The sequence below is a fragment of the Schistocerca americana genome, chromosome X (genome assembly GCF_021461395.2).
Source record: "Schistocerca americana isolate TAMUIC-IGC-003095 chromosome X, iqSchAmer2.1, whole genome shotgun sequence".
NCBI lineage: Eukaryota > Metazoa > Arthropoda > Insecta > Orthoptera > Acrididae > Schistocerca > Schistocerca americana.
The window spans coordinates 752,646,962-752,652,333 of NC_060130.1; the positions used below are offsets into that span (position 1 = coordinate 752,646,962).

The following is a 5,372-nucleotide window of genomic DNA, read 5'->3' on the forward strand; positions in this document are numbered from 1 at the left end:
ATCCAGAAAAATATCGACTTGACGAAATATATACATGACACGAAAATTATCCAGATCTCGATAAATAACCTCCTCACGTATATATCAAACTCCAGGAAAATATAGACCTCTTGACAACTATTGTCCACTCGAGAAATACCAACCTCTGGAAAAATATAGACCTCTCGAAAAATACCAACCTTTCGAATAATACCGACCTCTCGACAAATACCAACCCTTCGAAGAATACCGACTTCATGAAAATACTGAGCTCTCGAAAAATACCGACCTCTCGAAAAACACCAACCCTTTGAAGTACATCGACCTCTTGAAAAATACCGAGCTCTCGAAAAATACCGACCTCTCGAAAAATACCGGCCTCCCGAAAAATATCGTAACTCGAGAAACATTGTCTTCTCTAAAATTATCAGCCTCTCTAATACTAGCTGCCCGCGAAAATTATCGATCTTCGTAAATTACGACACCCTGACAAATATCGACCAATCATACAAGTGGGACTCTCATAAAGTATTGACCTTTCGAGTAATAGTGACATCTCGAATAATAGGGAACTCTCTAAATGTAGCGACATCACGAAACATAGCGACACGAAAATTGCCGTGCTCTCAGAAAGTAACGACCTCTCGAAAAATACCGTCTACTCGAAAAGTATCGACCTCTCAAAAATACCTGCCTCTCGAAAAATATCGCATCTCGAGAATTATCAGCCTCTCAAAACTTATTGGCCTCTTGTAAATTTTCTGCCTGGCGTAAAATATCGACTTCATCAAAATTATCAACTTCTCGAAAATTAACACCATATCTCAACTTATCTACCTCTCCTAACATGAAGCCCACATGCAAACTATTGACCTCTCGCGAATATCGACCTCCCACTAAATATCGACATCATGCAAATAACAGACTCTAGCAAAATACCAATCTCAGCAAAATAACTGATTCAACAAATTATCGTCCTCTCGCAAAATTCAACATTTCGAAATACACTCCTGGAAATTGAAATAAGAACACCGTGAATTCATTGTCCCAGGAAAGGGAAACTTTATTGACACATTCCTGGGGTCAGATACATCACATGATCACACTGACAGAACCACAGGCACATAGACACAGGCAACAGAGCATGCACAATGTCGGAACTAGTACAGTGTATATCCACCTTTCGCAGCAATGCAGGCTGCTATTCTCCCATGGACACGATCGTAGAGATGCTGGATGTAGTCCTGTGGAACGGCTTGCCATGCCATTTCCAACTGGCGCCTCAGTTGGACCAGCGTTCGTGCTGGACGTGCAGACCGCGTGAGACGACGCTTCATCCAGTCCCAAACATGCTCAATGGGGGACAGATCCGGAGATCTTGCTGGCCAGGGTAGTTGACTTACACCTTCTAGAGCACGTTGGGTGGCACGGGATACATGCGGACGTGCATTGTCCTGTTGGAACAGCAAGTTCCCTTGCCGGTCTTGGAATGGTAGGATGATGGGTTCGATGACGGTTTGGATGTACCATGCACTATTCAGTGTCCCCTCGACGATCACCAGTGGTGTGCGGCCAGTGTAGGAGATCGCTCCCCACACCATGATGCCGGGTGTTGTCCTGTGTGCCTCGGTCGTATGCAGTCCTGATTGTGGCGCTCACCTGCACGGCGCCAAACACGCATACGACCATCATTGGCACCAAGGCAGAAGCGACTCTCATCGCTGAAGACGACACGTCTCCATTCGTCCCTCCATTCACGCCTGTCGCGACACCACTGGAGGCGGGCTGCACGATGTTGGGGCGTGAGCGGAAGACGGCCTAACGGTGTGCGGGACCGTAGCCCAGCTTCATGGAGACGGTTGCGAATGGTCCTCGCCGATACCCCAGGAGCAACAGTGTCCCTAATTTGCTGGGAAGTGGCGGTGCGGTCCCCTACGGCACTGCGTAGGATCCTACGGTCTTGGCGTGCATCCGTGCGTCGCTGCGGTCCGGTCCCAGGTCGACGGGCACGTGCACCTTCCGCCGACCACTGGCGACAACATCAATGTACTGTGGAGACCTCACGCCCCACGTGTTGAGCAGTTCGGCGGTACGTCCACCCGGCCTCCCGCATGCCCACAATACGCCCTCGCTCAAAGTCCGTCTATTGCACATACGGTTCACGTCCACGCTGTCGCGGCATGCTACCAGTGTCAAAGACTGCGATGGAGCTCCGTATGCCACGGCAAACTGGCTGACACTGACGGCGACGGTGCACAAATGCTGCACAGCTAGCGCCATTCGACGGCCAACACCGCGGTTCCTGGTGTGTCCGCTGTGCCGTGCGTGTGATCATTGCTTGTACAGCCCTCTCGCAGTGTCCGGAGCAAGTATGGTGGGTCTGACACACCGGTGTCAATGTGTTCTTTTTTCCATTTCCAGGAGTGTATATAGTTCTCCATGCGAATTATCGACGTCTCACAGAATATCGTTCGTTACCAAACTATCGACATCTCGCCACATTATGACCACTTGCAAAATAAGGACCTCTCGCAATTTGAGATCACTCCGAAAATATTGGCCACTTACAAAAAAAAAAAATTCGAATAATATAGCCTAAGGAAAAATATCGAATCCAACGAATTATCGACCTCTGTCATAATATCTAACTCTCACAATGCTTTGTGCTCTAGCATATTATCGACATGATGGCCTCTGGAAATACACCATCCCCTAAAACATATCGAGTTCTCGAAATATATATACCGCTCGTAAAATAAGGCGTGGTCAAAAGATGTCGACCACTCGAAAGATTACGACCTCTCAGAAAATAACAGCCTTCGAAAATACTGATCATCCAAACAATATCATCATCCCGAAAAATATCGACCTACCGAAAAGTATCGACCTCCCAATAGAGGATTGACTTCACAAAAAGTAATGACCTCCCAAAAAATATCTACCACCCAAAAAATATCTGCCTCCCGAAAAGTATCAACCTCCCAAAAAATATCGACCTCCAGAAAAATATCTACCTCACACAAAATATCAGCCTTTAGGAAAGTGACGTCTTCTCAAAAGTTATCAAACTCACTGATCAAATTTTGCTTTCGAAACATATCGACCTCTAAGCACAAATCGACCTCTCGAAAAATATAGTCCGATCAGTTAATACCGTCCACACAAAAAACAGCTACTTAGCGAAAAATATCGTCGTCCCTGAAATTGTTGACATCTTCAAAAATGTCAACCTCCCAAATACATCGTCATCTGAAAAATATTGACATGATGTGTAATCTAGACCTCTTTAAAGATACCGACCTCTTGAAAAATATCGACAACCATGACGTCTCGATAGGTATGTACGTCTCGAAGTTTATGGTCGTCTAGACAAGTATAGACATATAGAAAAGTATCGACCTCTCAAAGAACATGGGTCCAGCAATAAATATCGATATGTCGACATTGTGTTAGCCTGCCCCATTCGCAATACCTGTACGCAATATGAATCTCAAGAAAAATAGAGACATCTCGAGATATGAAGCTTCCTGGCAGATTAAAACTGTGTGCCAGACCGAGACTCGAACTCGGGACCTTTGCTATTTGCGGCCAACTGCTCCACCAACTGAGCCACCCAAGCACGACTCATGCCCCGTCCTCACAGCTTTACTTCTGCCAGTGCCTCGTCTCCTACCTTCCAAACTTTACAGAAGCTCTCCTGTGAACCTTGCAGAACTAGCACTCCTGAAAGAAAGGATATTGCGGAGACATGGCTTAGCCACAGCCTGGGGGATGTTTCTAGAATGAAATTTTCACTGTACAGCGGAGTGTGCGCTGATATGAAACTTCCTGGCAGATTAAAACTGTGTGCCGGACCGAGACTCGACTCGGGACTTTTGTCTTTTGCAGGCAAGTGCTCTACCAACTGAGCTACCCAAGCACGACTCACGCCCCGTCCTCACAGCTTTACTTCTGCCAGTACCTCGTCTCCTACCTTCCAAACTCTACAGAAGCTCTCCTGCGAACCTTGTAGAACTAGCCCTCCTGAAAGAAAGGATATTACGGAGACATGGCATAGCCACAGCCTGGGGGATGTTTCTAGAATGAAATTTTCACTCTACAGCAGAGTGTGCGCAGATATGAAACTTCCTAGCAGATTAAAACTGTGTGCCGGACCGTGACTCGAACTCGGGACCTTTGCCTTTCGTGGGCAGTTTTAATCTGCCAGGAAGTTTCATATCAGTGCACACTCCGCTGTAGAGTGAAAATTTCATTCTAGAAACATCCCCCAGGCTGTGGCTGAGCCATGTCTCCGCAATATCCTTTCTTTCAGGAGTGCTAGTTCTGCAAGGTTCGCAGGTGAGCTTCTGTAAAGTTTGGAAGGTAGGAGACGAGGTACTGGCAGAAGTAAAGCTGTGAGGATAGGGCGTGAGTCGTGCTTGGGTAGCTCAGTTGGTAGAGCATTTGCCCACGAAAGGCAAAGGTCCCGAGTTCGAGTCTCGGTCCAGCACACAGTTTTAATCTGCCAGGAAGTTTCGTATCAGCGCACACTACACTGTAGAGTGAAAACTTCATTCTATCTCGAGATATATATACCATCGAAAAATATCGACATCTCGAAAAATATCGGTCTCACGAAAAATATCTATGAGTCGATAGGTATCGACCTCCCTAAATATGCAGACATCAATAAATAGCTAACCTCAGAATATACATCCCACTAGAAAAATACTGATCTCTAGAAAACATCGACCCCTCGAAAAACACAAAATCTCTTAAAAATAGCAACCTATCGAAAAATACTGACCTTTCAAATAACATCGGCCCCTCGAAAAATGTCACATCTCGAGAAATATTGGCCTTTTCAAAAATTCTTGACCTTTGACAATTATCATCCACTTCGAAATAACTTACCTCTTGAATGTTATCCACCCTCCGAAAATTATCGACCTTTCGGAAATCCGTACCCTCTCACAAACATAGAGTTCTCACAAAATAACGACCACACACAATATATCCGTCATCCAAAAGACTGATCACTCACTAAAAATCGACCTCTTGCAAAATGGCCACCTATCGAAAAATATACAACTCTCGATAAAACCAGACCTCTCGAAAAATATTAACCCCACAATAGTAGATACATTACGTAGGTTCCTGCGCACTGACACTATTTTAAACTAAATTTTGTATCTTATAAATAAAACAACTGATTTTAAAAATTCTGTATGTTTAATTAACTAAACCGATTTTATAACACTGACTAAATACTTATTTTTTACAATAAAACAACTAATTACAATACCAAACTGATTTCTACCTTTATTATTTAATTTACAACACGATTTGTCAAATGATAACTTGTATTAGTTAACAAAAGTAAATTACTTTAAAAAATCACATTGTGAACATAA

The 5,372-nt window shown here is 44.5% G+C and overlaps 1 non-coding gene across 1 annotated transcript; it reads left to right on the forward strand.

The window, feature by feature from the left end:
* The first annotated feature begins 4,394 nt into the window (after positions 1-4,394).
* Trnas-cga lies at positions 4,395-4,469 on the forward strand. The gene has a single exon. It is a non-coding gene; the product is annotated as a tRNA-Ser (tRNA).
* Positions 4,470-5,372: the final 903 nt, after the last annotated feature.